Source organism: Trachymyrmex cornetzi, unplaced genomic scaffold (genome assembly GCF_001594075.2).
Source record: "Trachymyrmex cornetzi isolate Tcor2-1 unplaced genomic scaffold, Tcor1.1 scaffold627, whole genome shotgun sequence".
Taxonomy (NCBI): domain Eukaryota; kingdom Metazoa; phylum Arthropoda; class Insecta; order Hymenoptera; family Formicidae; genus Trachymyrmex; species Trachymyrmex cornetzi.
The window spans coordinates 203112-222157 of NW_017299945.1; the positions used below are offsets into that span (position 1 = coordinate 203112).

General features: G+C 38.0%; 1 protein-coding gene and 1 long non-coding RNA gene across 2 annotated transcripts in view; one reads left to right on the plus strand and one right to left on the minus strand.

Moving 5' to 3' along the window:
• Positions 1 to 18253, plus strand: part of Urm1 (Ubiquitin-related modifier 1) — a 45859-nt gene extending 27606 nt beyond the window's left edge. The window contains exon 6 of the mRNA XM_018516340.1: positions 18235 to 18253. The gene's annotated coding sequence lies outside the window, so the exon portion shown is untranslated. The remainder of the gene's footprint in view (positions 1 to 18234) is intronic.
• On the minus strand, positions 8730 to 18059 carry LOC108766821 (uncharacterized). Its single transcript, XR_001940397.1, has 3 exons — positions 18048 to 18059; positions 17782 to 17787; positions 8730 to 8798 (listed from the first exon to the last, which is right to left on the minus strand). It is a non-coding gene; the product is annotated as an uncharacterized LOC108766821 (long non-coding RNA).
• Positions 18254 to 19046: the final 793 nt, after the last annotated feature.

Genomic DNA, 19046 nt, shown 5'->3' on the forward strand with positions numbered 1-19046 from the left:
CAAGTGTTGTTTCTTTCTTTTTTGTACGCGCCGTAACTTTCGATTCTTCTAGATCTGACGCAATAAATGGAATTTGCTTTTTATATTTTCTGATTCTGATGCTGTAAATCGTGCTAAATACATATATAAGTTTTACATGAAATAATGGCAAGAGCAAGAATTTTTTCTTAAGAAAGTAAAATTTTGTCATTTGTATCAATTTATTGCACATGCTTTAAAATCAAAGCGTATTGCTTGTCTTGCGTATCTAAAAACTTGGGAATTTCAGGGAGTTTCATCAAAAATTTCTAAACTATCGATTTTTTTAATAACCCTATAAACTCTACTTTAATACGCAAAATAAGTATTATGAAAGAATCGTATTTTATAACTTCGATTTCATTATTACTTACTAATAAAATTTTGATACGTGAGCTGTTGCTTATAGTTATACGGAAAAAGATATAGGTACGATCTAGTTTTTGGCTTATCTGGCTGTTTTCCACGGCCAATCGGTGAATCGATATTATCATTGGACGAAACGCGTACTATAGGGCGATAAGATTCGTGGTGTAGGTAAGAGGGGAAGATGAGAAAATCCAAGAAAAGGGATGCCTGGAAAACCTACAGCAATCATCATAAGGGGATTCGGTGTCCCTTTCGGCCCTTTCGTCATTGTGGTCCGTCCCAATTGCGTATCCTCGAATATTCGCTCATCTCCACGTCGCTCACCATCCAGCCTCTTCTTTATTTCCCGATATCACGAGAATGGGTGGGATACAAAAGTCGGCTTAATGGCTCCGCGGGGAACGCGACAGTTGGCTAAGAAAACAATTCTAGTTACCAAATCTGTACGTGGCCGTGGAATCGGTCAGCGATTCTTCTCCAATTTACTCTTCTGCCTCAGGTTTCTTCTTCTCTCCTTATGATGAACTTTTTACGAGACGCTAGTCACGCCTCTTTTTTTTTTCAGTTCATATAAACGTGATGTTCTTTATAAATCTCATGCACGTACCTATAGAGAAACGTATATATTTCACGTATCATTTAGAGCATATCTAACATTGATGTAATTTTGAAGTGTCTGCTACATGTTGCGTATAGTGTTGTATGATTCAATTTTTATTTTCTGTGAAATCTTTACGTGGGCATTTTTATATATTGTGTGTAATTTTATATCCGTCTATGATTGTTATATACAATGTTATTTATAGAGAAAAACTTTTGCAAGCTAGATAGAAAATGTTTTAAATTTTTATGAGGAAGTAGAATTATATATTTTACACATCACATTCATTTATATTATACAATAGTCTAAGAACAGATTCGTACAGAGCTGAGGACAAGGTATAAGAGTCACTCGTTTCCAGATTCCGACGCTCGTTTATCGTAGTTTACTCTTTTCCCAATCTCATGAACAGCGCGATCGGAGATGACACTGAATTTTCTAGAATAAGTTTTTGCCGGTCCAGAATTCCGAGTCATGCATTCCGGCCGAGGTATATGGAATAAGAGGAGGAACCGGCAAAGTCCGAAGCTTTTATTGGGGAAGGAGATAGAAAGGGGATGGCGAGTAAGTCGCGTCAGGATAGTCGAGAACGGAAGAGAGTGCCGGCACAGCGGGGTTCGCCGCCGTCGCCGCCGCCGCCAACTTTTGCAGATATTGAATATCTCGGATCATCAATCACTCCGGCGCGGCAATATCCGAAAGTATTGGTCTTACATTTGTTTCTATATCGGGCACCGATTTATGAGCGGGGCACGTCTCTCCGACGGGCTCGTTGGCCATCATCGCTTGATCTCCTAGTCGATGGCATTTGGCGATTTACATCATATTTTATTCCGTACACTTTATGATTGAGTGGTCATAAAATTTTACACGATTCATGATTAAAAGTGCAATTTTTCATAGGATGAGAGATCTGTAGGTACTTTTATCACGATTAAATATATATATTTTGAATAGAACAGTAAAAAACTGCGTGTAAAAAATATATAATATATATATAAATATTCCTTTAAATATTCCATGTTTTATTTTTAAATAAATTGTGCTATTGTAGTCATTATATCGATTATACAATATATGTATATTTCGACTATATAAAATATAAATTTATCAGTGATTTACAGAAAGTAGAATCTTATGTTTCCACATATTCTTCCACAGGAATTTTTCTCTTTTTTTTTGTGTATTTTAAATAACTTCACGTAAATATGTTGTATCCAGCATCACAAATATAGATATCTTTATTTTTACGATTTACAATTTCTCTTGTAACGTGTACACAAGACATAATTCAATCATGCATTTCATGTTTCCAAAAAGAGGTATTATTATGTTTAAAATAATTACAAGTGTCTCAGAATTTTCGTCAGGCGCGTTAAACTCGTGTACGACAATTAAATTCCTCGTCCACAAGTCTTGTAGCAGTTAGAGCGTAATTTCTTTTTGATAATATCTTTTTGGCTTGTGCATCAACACGCGCTGGCCGACGACGCGATGCGCAAAAATAGTTGCTCTTTATTAAGCGGCTTATCAAATTTTATTTTCTGCCTTCTTTTCTCCCATTTTACGCTTAATATCGGATGACAGGCCGCGACCGAGCGCGAAAATTCAGTATCTACTTACGTATGTACATCGTTCTCATGTATCATTCAGCATATATCTTCTACAAGCAAACGTGTTGTCAGTGTTGTGTTGCTACGCGCGTTTTCTGTTGCACACACGCGTCACGCCCGACGTTATTTCCTATTCCGCGCATCACCCTGTACATGTCCTGCTTCAGTCCTCTATCGCGTTTTTTCTTGACACTTTTTTTCATGCACTTTTCTAGGACACACAGATTGCATCTCGCTTTACGCACGTGTATTTGCTTCCACATACACAAGGGTACACACGTGTAGCCGTGTATGCACTGCCGAATATATCCATAGAAGCAAACACTGCATGTGTACAACCGACAACGGCACGAGAGAACAAAGTGTGTGCGAGAAACGACCGCACTTTTGCCTCTTTTATTTGTTGACCCAACGTACATCACAATGCCGCATTGAAATTCTCACAATTTGTCTGCTAGCGAGCTAGTTGATCATCAAGCTCTCTTTCACTTTTGGTTTTTCCGTGACTGCTTCTTCATTTCTCTTTTCACTCGTCTTCGACGATTCTACGAGTCAGTTTCTTTGAATTCTTCTTTTGCTTTCTATAAAGCATGGTGCATCTTCTCCTTCGTGTTATCCTTTCAAATTTGTCATTACTTTTGCAAGATTAGTGCTGTATTTGATCATAACTCTATCTTCCGCTCTTTCATGTCTTTACTAGGGTTTTCGATAACTTTTGGTTTCTCATTCGTATCTTCTTTACTTTGTTTCATGTGTTTTATATTTCCAGATCTTCTACAGTACCTAAAGTTCGCTTTTAAAATTGTTATTTTCCTATTTTAGAGCGTCGCGCCAGCATTTCCGCCTGTATATTAGAATTTCACATTCGAAGAAACTATATCTCGCACATAGCGGCTTCGAAGATTCCTCGACGCGAAATATTAAAGTTGGAGACAAAGAAACGAAATAACGTACTGCTGCAGAAACTGTTTGCAATCACGTCACAAAGTAAGAATTCAAAAAGACTGTACACCAAGGTGATGTTGCAGAGATGCGGATGAGCCTAAATTGTAGGTATTCGAAAATATTTTCTATTATTTTCGATGTACGTACACCTATATACAGAATAGACCATTTTAATTTATCCAGTCGATTTTCTCACAATCTGTAAGTTTAAGGCAAAAATGTTTCAAACAAAAGTTTTATGGTTTCAAAAGGGAAAGAAGTTGATGACCTTGGTTGACCCTGAGAAGATGTCCTTAAGGTCAAGTCAAGGTTACCTACAATTTTTCAAATGGAACCCCTCATTTTTTATTGCACATATTTATTGCTGTCTTCAAAACCGTTTATACATATTCTCACTATTTAAGAATCAATTAAATACGAGAATCTTTTTCATCGAAATCTATTACTCTAAGCCTCACGAGTAATAATTCTCTCAGTTGATGTTAGACCGAATTACACACCTCTAAAATTTTTGAAAAACAGCTGTTGGTGATCTTGAACCTGACCTTGGACCAAATTAAATTACAGTATGTAACCTGTAAGTTGTCAATGTCATGATTGTGAACAACATTCAAGAGGTTCTAGCCGTCGGTCGGTATTACACTTTAGGTAATACAAGTGCCAACGGTACTGTAAGTTTCAAGCGTCATAATTCGAAAAGTACTTAATGAAAATGAACTTCATCGTAATGTTTTCAAAAGAGGCTTTGAAGACAGTTACAAGAATGTGTAATAAAAAGTGAGAGGTTCCATTAAAAAAATTTTAGATAATCTGATCTTTAAGGACATCTTCTCAGAGTCAACCACTTCTTTCCCCCTTGAAACCATAAAACTTTTGTCTAAAACATTTTTGCCTTAAACTTGGAAATTTTAAGAAAACGACTGGATAAATTAAAAGTGTCCACCCTGTAGTATTATACTTTTCCAATTTATAGCAAATATCATTATACCTGAATGACTATATTTCAAAAATATGACGATAAATATATTTCGATTTCTAATATTTTATTTAAACAAGAAACATGTCGGTATGAGTTACTGAAATATTGAAAAGTAAGATTCACGAATGAGAATTTATAATATAATATTTCTGAGAGAGAGAGAGAGAGAGAGAGAGAGAGAGAGCTAGTTTTTCTAAAATATATTGTCGATTTACAAGTCTATGCTATCGAAGGGAATTGATACGCGGAATAAAGAAGATTCGTATTAGTTACTTTATGTGTATATATATAATATATAGATCCGTGATTTATAGACGTTTTTTCAAGACTTTAGACCTTTTCCTATTCAAACTCACACGATATACCAATACCGAAATTTTTGTTGAGCAACTGTGGCATTTCGATAATTAAATAATAGAACGCTCTCCCAACCTAGTTTCGAGGTCCGATTTCAACAGACGCGTGATTCCGACCGTATCATTTTCGCGAGGTTTCTTTTCGTTCTTCGAGAAGACGGCCTTTTGCCGTGTGGTACCACTCCATTTCCGACGACACAACGCGCCAAAGTGCTTTACGTGTAGATACTGCGTGGAAACACTGGAACTCGATAGGGAATCAGATCTCTCGAGATGTGCTGCACCTCGGCACTTTGCTATACGAGAGTTTTTTTCGTCCCTCTTACCACCTCGTCGGGTAAAATATATAAATATATACCATATATGTATACACATGCGCATGTGTGTGTGTGTGTGTGTGTGTGTCTACGCCAAGCTGTTTCTTCGTCGGATAACGTAGATCCTTATACCCTTGCTAGAGAGCAAGCAACCCTCGGCCATTCCCGAGCCAGCACGGAGCTTGCGGCGGTGGCGGAAAAATGTGCGACGTAGAGAAAGGCACTGGGCGTTCCAAGTTTCTTTATTAGATCCTGGATGTCCATTCGCCGGAAATGGGCCGAAACCTCCGCCTCGCGCTTTCTTCTGTGCGACGATTTTCTTTTACGTTTCCCTCCCAACGTGTCGCCACGCTCACGTTTAACCGGAAATGCAAAGACGAGACAGCAGGGCGCGAGGAATAAGAAACACTATTGTAGGCACAATAAAGGATGAAAGTGAGATTCTCGCGGCAGTTTGCTTCGCGGAAGTTAAGCGAAAGGTCGCGCATTTTTCCATCGTCATCGAGCTGTCGCCGTCCTGTATCACTTTTTGATACGATGTGTGTTTCTCCTCTCTTCGATATAATATTTCGCTCATGGATAGAACGCATTTGCGCAAGGTGACGCGACAAAATTCGCGTCGAGCTACATTCCAATACCTGATGAGAGTAGAGAGAGAGAGAGAGAGAGAGTAACATCTGGCAGTAGGAAAATCACTAGAAATAAATAAGGTATTGTATAGAGTAATCTGTACTGATAACATGATAACTCGATGCAAAAGCTAAAGTAGCTATCAAGTACTGGAAAAATTTAAGCTTTGTGAGATTTTCTGCGTGAAAGAATTTTTTCAGATCATTATATCTGATTATTGAAAATTAAATTTTTTTTGCAGAAAAAATAGTCGAATGCGCATATCGTTGGAAGAATAATAAGTTCCTGCTACTTGCATACATCTCGCTCGCGACATCTTGTATAGCTTCTAAAGGACGAACGGTCCAAAAATAATGTGATACATTCTCTGCGCTTGGCTTCTTTCCGTTATATGTCACGAACGAGGGAGGACAGGAAATGTTTTTCTTCGGTATTGGCGTGTGTGAGGGAGGATCTTCGCCTGTCACCGGCGACACGTGCGCTTTCTTCTTCTTTGTCGATATTTATTTTACCGTGGTCTCGCGTTTCTCAAGCGAGCACGGTGAGAAGAGGTCCTTCTGTGGTTTCGCACAATTCTTCGTACGGCACACAGCGGAAGTGTCCTGGAAGATTTAGGATAACTTTAAAGCCATTTCATTCTAGGGATCGGAAAAGTGCCATTTCTATGCTAACAAGAGCCCTTTCAATTACTTTACTCGGTACGCGACCTTTATCAAATCATCCCTGTTGGCCTTTCCAACTCCTTTCTCTTGGCTTGATTTCTCTATTTTGCATAATCGAAGACGGTCGCTTCGCATATTTTGCAAGTTTATCCTCACGATAAACGAATTCCTTTTAGCGAAAAATTTTAAGACCATTTTCGTTATTTACCATATATAAACATTGTCTCAAATTGAGAAAATATTTTTCTGACTGTAAATTGATTTTGCTATCGGACTCTTTAAGCAGTTTTTTTTTAATTTTTTTAAGCTTAATTATAAATTATTTAGCACTTAAATAATAATCCCCAACTTTCACTCTGCCTATGTTCATCCATAGGAAGAAATAACGGGCTATATGTGCAACTATACCATTTTGCGCTTGCTGAATTGCTTCCTTTGAGATGTACGGTAAAGTTTCTTTTAATTTGTGATCATAATGCACAGTTGCTACTTTCATCGACGATTGCACTCGACGTATATATATATGTATGGGCGTGCTCATTTTTTCCGTAGCCTATAAAGCCATAACGTTCCGGCAATACCGAGGGGATCCTGAAATTTACGGTAGTTTTATGGGGATTTTTATCGTTGTGTAAACTATGCGATATCCCCCTATATATCCGTTTCCGTTCTTACGGATAGCTGCGACCTTTATCCCCCTCCATGAAACCAAGTTGGCTCTTTCGAGAAGATGAATTTTGATAAATCGTTCGGTCGTCGCGTAGTCGTTAAATAACGTTTACTTTGCACCGTGTCGCGCGGCCATCGTGCACTGAATTTACTACGCTCGCGTAAACATACGTGCTGCGCGACTCTACACGTGTGTCGTTTTATGCTCGCTCGTATGTCGCCAGTTTATCTGCTTTTCTTACGGCTAAGGTGGAAAAAAGGACTTCCGCCCTACGGTGGAAATCAGGTTGCGCGATGCGACACAACGACGCGATAGAATCCTGACACGTACCGAGAACTTGCGACTGTTTTTACACATTTTCATTCTCGCACCGTCACGTCGTAAATTCTTCCGGTTGAAACTTCAATTCAGGATACCAGCGATCGAGAAATAGAAATGATGCGCGTTTGACTCCTCATTGTCATAAATAACACAATTGATAACATGACAATATACGATTTTATCATCCGCATTTTTGTCGAGTTGAATTTTTTAAACGATTCAACAGTCAAATTTTGGGTAATTTTACACATCAGTCGTACAATTGTTACGTTATGATTTCAAAGATTAATTCTTACACAGTTTTTACAAATTGAAAGTAGAAATTTTTATTGTAAATATTTATTTCAATTTTTATTATAGATATTTATTTCAATCCATTTCTTATTGTTAAATTTTTTTAAATTAAATTTTACTAACGTTAAGTATCGACGTATTGCCTATATTGTCTGTTTATCTGAAAATTAAAAGTGGCCTTTTACGCTTGGTCAGTGATGTATACCCTGTATGATTGGGGAACTAGACTTAAAATTAACTCACTTTAAAATGATTCAATAAATGCTCATAAAAAGAGGAATTTATTTTAATTGGATCTCTGACAAACGTATCCGCAACGTTTGCGGACTTTATCGCTACGACTTTAGGCATCGTTAAATTGCCTGTGGAATTGCCGGATCGACCGGAGTGTCTTCGCAGGGGCGGCTTCGGATTCAGTGGAAATGAAGTTCGGATGCAACGAATGTCGCACCGATAACTGGCGGCCGCTGTCGCGAGTTTCCCGAGATGGGTGGAGGGCTATGCTCGGCAGCCGAGAAGGAATAGACGAGGAGGGTGAAAGTTACCCTCCGAAACTCCACCACTTCTGCGGCTAACAGTTTCCCCGAACTTTGACAATCTATATCGCTTACAGTCCGTGTCTCGACACCTGGCTACCTCGGCAGAAAACTTGAGGGACTCGGTGGCACTGCACAATCTCTTCGATTTTTTTCTCTCGATGCTCCTCTCGAAGAAATCGCGTTATTATCGCAACTTGTCGCGTATTCTATAGCGCTTAACACGAGCATAACTTGTAGTAACTTTCCCTTTTTATTCATTGCGCACTCGTGTTGTTTTGGGAAAAAGAGTAGTAGTCATGTAATATAAGCTGCGTTTGTTAAATTTATCAATATTAATGTTGCTTTTTCTTCTTTTCAAAGAGTAAGCGAAAAAATCCTTTTTTGAGCCCTCGCTTTTCGAATTGAACTGTATGTCAAGTTTTATCTTATATTGAGACATTAATCACAGAGAAGTTTCAAGTTGAGGTGACAATTATTATCAGAGCTGGTAGGGGTAGAATCAAAGTCCATTATCGAATTATGATAGGTCTGCGAGATCCGGTATTTTAAGAAGGTTGATGCATATCAATTGCCCATATCGCTAATTGGCTATAATTTAAAATAATATTGTAAAAGAATAATATGGCTCAATTAAAATAAAACTAAATAATATAATCTTATTGGTAATGCAGTTAAAAATGACTAGGAATCGGCCGATGTGAGTGATGTGTGCAATTGAACTGTGTGCAAGTGCGTCGCTCCCGATTTAACATGATCATTTCCGATGAAGGCAAGATCAACTGAACATCATACTTATTCTGGTGATTTTGTAAATTAATTTGTTTTGAATATAAAAAAAAAACGGATTTTCGCATACTCGTAGACGTAATACGTGAACTTCGCCTCCAGCTATAATAATAAATGTTACGTCAAACTAAAACTTCTTTGTAATTAATATCTCATTGTAGAATAGGATAATAGGATACCATTTGACACACAGTAGTTTAGTTCAAAAATTGAAGGCCCAAAAAACGGATTAAAAAACTGCCTTTTTTCAGTCACTCTTTATATGTATTTTATAATTACGGAAACAGCTTTAGAATGTCAAACATGTTTAGTCTTGATTGTTTAGTAAGAAAATTAGTATGTGTCTTCAAGTTTTCAGTTAATCAAATAGGCACCGGAAAAAGATTTCGCTGAACTGAATAAGAAAAATCATTGTTTCTTGAACTGTCACCTGCGACGTATCCATTTTCGTAAGCTAAGTTTGTGAAAATGTTTATATCTTTTTCGAAAGCGGTATTCATAGTGCATTATTATTTCAAGATCACGTTCTAAGTAATGTCTTAAGATGTTAGTATCGATTCTCTGATTGGTTTATATGACATCTTAAGGCTGTATTTAAGATGTCTTAAATACATGTAAGAATTGACTTTGAATATCGGCCCGAAAACGAGAGACGTTCCTTTTCCCAGTTTTCATCTCGACGCGAGAGAGGACGTTACTGTTGTTACATTCAGTATCCCGCTCGAGGTATTACATCAGCGAAGTGTATTAATGTCCTTACCTTAGGACGGAGCACTTGAACGGAACGTTCACGATTTTTCCTTTTCGCAGCGCAGTGCCGTGAAAAATCCCGTTCCTATTACATTTCGATGCACGCTCGATTCAATGCGTTGCGACGACGAGCGCCGTTAATATCCCTGCTTTTATATATTGAATCGACAAAGCGCTATTCGCTCAATTTTTCTCTCAAATATAACGCCGTTTGTATTTCGCGATAAGAAAGTTCTCGGCGAGTATATTCTTTGTGTAACGTTGTAACCCCGGGGTGTGATAACCTTGCAGCTGTGACATACCTGTAATACATTTAAAGATTTTGCGTCAGCTTGAACAAAATATGATTTTCTGGATTAGCCTTTTCAAAAACAGGGAGATTACATCTTTCTTAAAAATAAGTAGCAAAATTTCTTTTTATTTTAAGAAAAATATTTTGTGATGTAGTCTTCCGTTTTTACATTGTTACAGATATTTTAGAAATTTTTTCGTTATTTGCAAGTGTGGATGATAATAATTGCCGCAACAAATATGGCATTTCGCTTTTAATTTAATTTTATTAATGATCGAATAAGCTAGGCGTTGCTAGTGACAACTATTACATAAAAAATATAATAAAATATGCTGTAAAACAATATTTATTTTCTGGCTAACTGTCAATAAATATCGGACTTTGTTAGGAAATAAATAGTCGTACTTATATAAGTAGACATAAACTACTTTTATTTTTAAACTTATTTTTCAAAACTATAGAGATGAAACGAGTTCTTTTTATAATATATACTTGAGTTAAATTTTTTGACAATGATTTATGCTGCTAAGTTACGCCCGTAAAATAAATAGTTTATTTAAAAACAGTGTTATTGAAAGGGCTATTTTATTATTAGTGATACACACAAGGAAGGTGGATGTTAGAACCTGAAGTTTATAGCAATTTGAAAAATCTAATGTCTTCTTCTTTTATTAGTAAATTAAATTAAAATAGTCAATAATTTCAGAGAAAACAAGGCTATAAGATAAACGCGATGTAGACATTTCTGTTAAATTAAAATACCTATAATTAAAACAGAGTAATCAATTTTATCGTAAAAGCATAATATAACTTTATTAGGATATTATTGATAATAGATATATGGATATATCCTAGCAACAAATTTCCGATAACATTGTCTATTGTAAATCGTGATACAATCATGTATGCGATGAATTGCTGGAATTGGCCAATCTTATTTCTATCTACAGGACGTTTCTTCGTTGGAAGCGTTAGGTAATGCAGGTCGCGTATATACTATCATTGAGCCGAATGGCAGAACAGGCCAGAAATAGGGGACCATTCTAGAATCATGCTAGATATCGCCCGTCCAATCGTATTCTCCACGCTCGCTTATCCTATTGCGTTTTGTCCCATCCTAACCGATCCTGCAGCCCCCGTTTCTATCCAGCATTCATCGAGCGCGTGTAATATCCGCGGGCAATGGCGCAGTCTCTCGGAGAGGTGCAGATATTTGAGTTCGAATATGCGATTTTTGTTGGAAAGTACGAAAAAATCCATATGCCAAAGAAATGGTTTGAGCGACAAAGAATTTGTTCTTCAAACGTGTTATGTCGTTTTAAAGAATACTACAAGAAGAATAGAGGTTTGAAAAGCTGCTCAAATATATATTATTATACGTTGTAAATATAGTACGTTTCTTATGGCAGTCGCAAAAAGTTCTGTGAGAGATTTTTAACCTGGCGTCATTGTGGTGCTAAAATGTTAGTTAAAATCTACTAGAAGTATGTAAGAAAATACAGATGTTTAAAAATGTCTCATTATGAGCCGGCCGCAATGACGTCGGGTTAATACGTGATGAATTAATATTTAGGTGAATTCACACCACGTTTACTTTTGAATTATCAGATTTTCCCTTGAATCTTCCGGTTCAACAAACCTTTAGTTTTTCAACAAATAGTTTTTTTTACTAAAAAATTTGATTAATTAATTCCTCGAAAGTAGCGCGCATGAAGTAGAATTCACAAGTTGAGCCTAGATCGTCGAATTCAAGAATTACTACTCGGAAATTGGCACAATATTCACAAGGGTGAAACAATATTTAACGAACGTCATGGCCATCCTCGAAGGTGTAGCGGCAGAATACCTTCGAGCAAGGATTTGCGATCTCTGAATTTAATTTCAACGATCGCCTTACACACGGAACAGTGATATACGAGCGTGTTGCTGGCCGCTGCGCGACGTTATGCGGACACTCACCTCTGCTCGAGTTTATTTGGCACGAGGCCAGTGTTCGATCCGATTCGGTCGGGTCCTATTCACGATCGGCCGCACAGCGGCTGCATTTTCGGACAATCCAATGGTGAAACCCTCCGCTGTACATCTTCCGTTTGGTCCGGTTCTTCTTCCTGGATACGTCCCGCGTATTATTTGCTTATTTCGTTCTCCGCACACGTCGAGCCCGCCAGAGCCATTTCCGGCATGTGTGTCTCCTGCTAGTCCTGCTCCTACCTCCGGTAGGAGTACAGAGAGTATCGACGGGGATGTCGATGCAACCCGGTACGTATTTCTGAAGAGATAGGGAAGAAAAGCAAGAGAAACTCTGCTTTCGCGCTGTGCTTTCCGTTGCTCCTTGCTTGTGCATTGGCTTATCTACGATTCCGCGTTTGCATCCAAGTGCTAGCAAAGCTAGCTGAGCGAGTCAATGTATGTATATACATGTGTGTATAAACACGGCAGGGAACGTCGTAATGCACAAAAGAGTAGAAAAGTTAGGGAAACAGCGTCCACGATGCCGTTTGCATTGCCTATATCAGGATCGTATATTTCGCAAGATAACGGAATAAATTTAAATTTGTAAGAATAGCGATGGGAAATTTTTTGAGTCTAGAGTGCATTTAGTACATACAACCACTCAATCAGCGGCGTACCAAGTAGTCGAACCAATGTAATTGATTCCTACCTTTAGATCCAGTCACATTGACTTATTTGAACGTTTCAAGTAGTTATTATATACCGCGTGTACATTTGTCCCATCTGTTTTCCGCTCGAACCTGATTACGATTTATTTCCCAAAAGTCGTATCGCGTAACCGTAACTAACAATTGTAATGAAAGCAAATGATGGCAGGCCGTGTTCTGATATACATTGCTAGTATTATTGAATCTATAGTTGACGTATACCGGCAGTATACCGTATATCGAAACACGGGCATAAAAGAAGACAAGACAAGTCTGTCTTTATCGCAAGCTGGAGAATTTATGGGGAGTTTACCGCGCTGTCGGCCGAGATTTAATCGCTTTTCTCCGGGTCCTTGCAGAAAAAGAGAAGAAATCATGTGATAAAAAGTATCCTTGTGGAATTTCCATGGAAGAACATGGGGGTTGGGGGAGAGGGGCACAAATACGCGAGATGCTCTGGCGGATTGGTAGGAATCGAAGAGAAATCCAATAATGCGACGTAGCGTGTTCTTAGCGAATTTACGTACGCGTCCGTGCACACGCGTACATTCACGCGAACACGTTTTGTCGTGTTGGTTGTGAAATTTTCCTCCGATGCTCTGAAAACGAACTAATTTATTTCGCCAATATCCTTTTATATACGGCGCGCGCGCTATTTTTCCAATTAACTCGGCTTATTGCATGTAAAATGCACGTTTGATGTCGCCGGTTTCACAAACACACTTGTACGCATCATCCGCTGTGCACGCGTGTGCGTGTGCGTGGATGGTTCCCTACGACGAGAGACGACGTCTTTTATATATTGCATAGCCAATTCATCCCCGATTTATCGCGGATCTTTCGCCCCACGGGCAAACAAATTTTCATAAGGTACCAATCATCGGTTAGTTTGTCCCGCTCTCGCGTTTCTCTGCCGCACTGTCGCATCGTCGGGGCTGGCGAAGGGGGTGAGTGAACGAAGAGGAAGGGATGAAGAGGTAGAGAGTTATCCGATAAACCTCGTGCAATAACACGACGAAGGCACCGACGGCGAGCCGATATCTATGGATTACGGGCATCGCGTATATACTTTGCGTTACTACGTGCGCGTGTTCGTCCAGTCTCAGCGTGCGCACGTGCGCACGTGCGCGTGATTCACGCACACGAACCCGCGGCGTTTGCGTTCTCTCTCTCTCCTCCCCCCCCCCCCCCCCCCCCCGGCCAAAAAACGTATATCCCGAGGAGTTATGAGGCGACGGCCATCTTTAGATATCCTTCCTTCCTTACCCTCCATCCGCCTTTCCTTCCTTCTTCCGTTCTTGCCGTCACCTCAGCAAGAGGGCCCCGGGGCTTCCAGCGGGGAAACGAGGTCGTACCGCCGCGCCGAGTCCTTCCGCCATAACATTTTCTATCGTTGAGAGCCATACATCATCACCGTGTCCGACGAGAAACGGGCGCTTCTAAGTGCCTTGAATCGACCTTCGTGCCGAGATCCTTTTATTCCGGACTCGACCAGGTTTTATCACAGGCCTCCTCCACTTTGCGCTTGTCTCCGATCTTGTTTGGTCATCTTTTCGCATATGGTTCGGTGAACATCTTCGTGAGAGATTATTCCTTTTTCTTAAACTTGAAATCTTAACTAAATTTGTAGAAAGAATCATGTCAATTTTGAATACAAAATTAGCTAATATCAAAACCCCGAATGGAAACGAAATATTCGATAACATTAAATTTCAATACAAATAGAGTAAATAGGTAAATTAAGCGCGTTTGACATTTATGATAACATTTCGCAAGGAGAAAGATTATAGATTTTAATGATTAGAGCGAATCGGGAAAAAGGATGATAATCGATGGAAAATTTGGATTAGAGGAATGCGTTTGATATATTTCATACGTTACATACTTGGTAGAACTAAGTGATGGGTGATTAATTCGTAACACTAATTACTACGAGCTATTGTAATTCAATTACCGTAATCTCATCGCGGTAATTGAACAGTTAATTAAATCAATTTAAAATTCCGAACATTCATCACGGAGGAGAATTACTAGATTTGTTATGGAAGATGCGAGTCAAGTGGTAACGTTGAGAACGAGGCAACGATCTCCTTGCACATTTTTACGAGGAGTAGCAACAGCAGCAGAGAAAAGGTACGCTTTCGGGGACAGGATTAACCTTCTCGCATCTCGAGGTAATACCTGCCTATTACTTCCTCTTCTCGCAACAGTGACGACGACGACGACGACGAGATTCGCGTGGCCAAGTTGGTTCGCGGAAGAAAGGAACGGCTGAGCGGGCTAAAGGACGGCAAAATTGAATTCTGCCGCTGCGTCTCGAGGAAAGTGCAGACGTAAGGAGAACGTGCCACTCCTGCGAGTAATTGACGCTGATTAAAATTCCATGGAGAAGAGCCGTCCACCCACGCGCTTATCTCCGCCCCCTTTCTCCATAACGTACGTGTTGGGCCGGAAAAGCCGATGCCCGTCCACTCTTCGAAACACAATTACGCTCCCCCTTTCGGCCTCCATGTTGTCTTCGCGTTTCTTCCCGTGCCATACATTGTACTTTGCCACGACGTGTTACAATGTCTTGGGGGATTCATTAGTAGGGATTTATGGACCAAGTCATTTCCTATTTGTACCGTGATTTCATTGTTACGGCTTTCCCAATGTTATCGAATTCTCCCATTGCCGATCTTGTGTTGATTCTAAGCGATAATGATATATGGATAACGAGAAGATATTTCAGATGCGGTGAATATCGGAAAGTATCAATACTAAAAGTATTAAAAATACACGCTAGAAGATTATCCATCATTTAAATATTACACTTGTTGATCGAAAATTTTGTTCATATTTATTAAATCTGAATGGATGTCATGGCCTTGCGACTAATTGCTGGTATTGTTCAGCTCTATTGATTTGCCGTTATTAAATCTGTTCATCAAGTACCGTCCAGAGGACACGTGATGTTACATAATCGTCAGACCACGCATTCTCCAATTAATGGCGTTTTGTTAGATATGTCCGATGTGCCGTTTATCTTGAGCCATCCCGTGCCATATGTATGTATCAATAAACGATGATTGTGCCGCCTAATAGATAGTCAGATCCATGCATAACTCATGTGCTTTCCATTAGGTTTGCTAGAATTACTGAAATGCAGTTGCACACATATGCATATACTTGAAATGGTATCTTTGATAAACATTTCACAAAGTGTTACTAATTTAATAAATTGAATTATATTTTTATTATATAAAAATAAGGAAAATATATAATTTTCCTTATCCGTTTTTAATTGCATTAGTTATTTCCGACTTATTAAATCTAACGTTTGTCTATTGATATATACGATTTTGATCTTAAATACTTTCTATAGAAAAATACATTTCGTAATTAATCTTGGAAAAATTTTATAAAGCTTGAGTAATTTTGAATAGTCGGCGTTAAAGACTTAAGTCTTACTGAACCTTACGCGTAACTATCTTTCTTTAAATAAAACCAGATCAGATTACCGGCTTACGGAATAAAAAGTATACCAGGATAAGAGCTTAACAATGCACAATGCACGTACCCTTTTTATTGGAGTGTTTAACAGCATAAAGCTTTTTTTTTGTTGCGACGCGGCGTAATTTACTGCAGTCCAGAGATGAATCCTGTTTTTTACTTAGGCGCGAATAAATACGCGAAGACGACTTGCGAGGTGGGTTATCTTCCTCGAAAAAGTAATCTGTCCGTTATGGCATTCTCCCATTCTTTTTCCACCCCTCGACACTTCATCCTGGCGCGACCGTTATATGCATAGGTAACAAGTGCATTATACGGGGTAAAATCCGCGATGCATAATGTATCCAGTGTATCTGTGCCAACCACCGTCACGTACACTTATTCGTACGTGTTCATACATATTGTGCTCCGACGTCCGCCAGTAGGCGCATAGTTATGCGCTCGGTGTGCGTGCATAGGTACTCTTATAATGGGACCGTCTACCACACAGCACACTTCGCAGTTAATGCACAGACGCACTTTTGCACGCCTCGCATCTTCTTACATTCACGAAGACGTTGCGCATCGCTCACCTCGCTTATCTCTTCTCCTTATTTCCCCTTCGTGCCCACAAATCACTCGGCGCATTCGAATACGTCACGTTCGCCGAAGTTATCTCATGGGAATGCATGACTTTCTAGAACATTTGCGAATGCACAAACTTGTTTTGCACGGTCGCGATTATCTCATGTAGCTGGGAAGCGAAAGAGATGTGTGTAGTATCGTGTCGTCAATGTATTATTTATACATTTTTAGTACATTGGAAATGTATATTGGAAGATTTAAAACAAAATTGAGATGAGTACAAAATCCTTTTTATCCCATATTCGTTTTGAGAGCTCCTAATAAATATTTAAACCTATAAAATATTAAGTATCAGAATAATTAGAGGATTCCTGAACCCTTAAATTATGCTAATAATCTTATTTTATAAATTTAAATATTAGTATTTATTAAATCATATCAATTGTTATATAAAATTTACATCACTCAAATGAATATTATATATATATTAACCTATATTACGACTTAAATTTATTCAGAGCTATATTTTCAAGTAGGAGGTAACATATATGTTTGTAAATATTAATATAGAAATTCTAACAAAATTAATTCCTTATTCAAATGTACCCCTGATATCATAACGAATTTTTTTTTTCCTTTTTTTTCTTGTTGAGATCATGGCCGTATTGTTGGTGTGTTCCTTCTATTGTCATAACCGAAAATCGATATTGTCTGCGGTGGATTTTTTTGTCCATTTGTTTTTGTCGGGACATTACACCACTGTGCATGAAAGGGAAAGAGAATAGCTTTGGTCGAAGAATAGGTTCTGATTCTGTTCCTGCTGAAAACGGAGGTGCTGACGACGCCATTTGTCCATCCCTCGTAACTACTACGTGTAAGTGTGCTCGTACGTACAAACCTATACACTTGTAGTTGACATCCACGAAAGTCTCTCACAGTGAGATCATTTCTTTCCGTTTCCCAATTTCTCCTTTAGCTGCAGCAAATGTACCACGTTAATGCAAACATTTGATTTCCGTTATTCCGTCTACTTGTATAATAAGATTTTATTACACTAATATTCTCTATATTATTACAGCCACTTTAATTATTTAATACTTAACTTTTGCAAACTTAGTGTCGCTAGATTATAATTTTGTCCCATTAAAACTGAAAAATTGATCTTTAGCTTCAAACATTCTATAATCACGTAGAAAAAATTTGAATTTTCTTTTATTAAGTGTAGGAAATTTAGTTTGAAGAGATAAAAAGAATGATTAGACTTAAAATATAAATTTTTCCAAAAAATCTTTATCTATTTTATAAAATATTATTTTATTTAAGATTTTATAAAAAAAATACAATAATATAATTTATATAATAAAAACATTCCCTAGTTGATTCGCGCCCCGAGCGCTGATGTCCCCACACAATTCTTGATTTCGTATCGTATAGACAAGAATTGCGTTTGGACAATCATAGCCTGAGACATTCGACTGTTTCGCCATTTACGTCGCTGAACATCCTTAAAAATGTAGCAAAGTAGTTTTTGTTGACCAGGTATTCTGAAAAAGTTTTTTCACATTAATAAAAAGATTGTTACGGTTATTGAAAGTTAAATACATATATATATATAATATATGTATATGTAATATATATATATATGTAATATAAATATATTTATTGTACTTACTTTATTATCGGATCCTATTTGGCTGTAATGCTGATGATATTTATTATATTGCTTTTTTGTAATCTTAATATGCTTTTAGCACATTTTCTGTCAAAGCAATTTATTTTGTGTGAATATGAGCGGGAAAAATTATTGATATCTTGAGTAGTAATCGTGAGATACAGGATAAAATCGACACATTGAAAAAAGTTGGCCTATATCCGCCGTCTAATATCAATATTTCCGCAATACGTAATTATATTACATCGCCTTATTCAATCTTGATCAATCAACCGCTATTCAAAGTAAATTAGGGAAGAAGGAAGGACTGCTTCAAAGGATCTATCGCTTCTTCGATCGTTCCTATTTTACCCTGTCATTTGACAGGGACAATTTGATATGACAGAATGGGTCATTTTACAAATATACGCCTTGACAATGATATATTGCTGTCTTAGATGCTTATAAAAAGTAATTAGCTATATTAAAAAAGAATTGCGAAATGTTATGTAAATTCGTTTACTGATTTGTATTTTA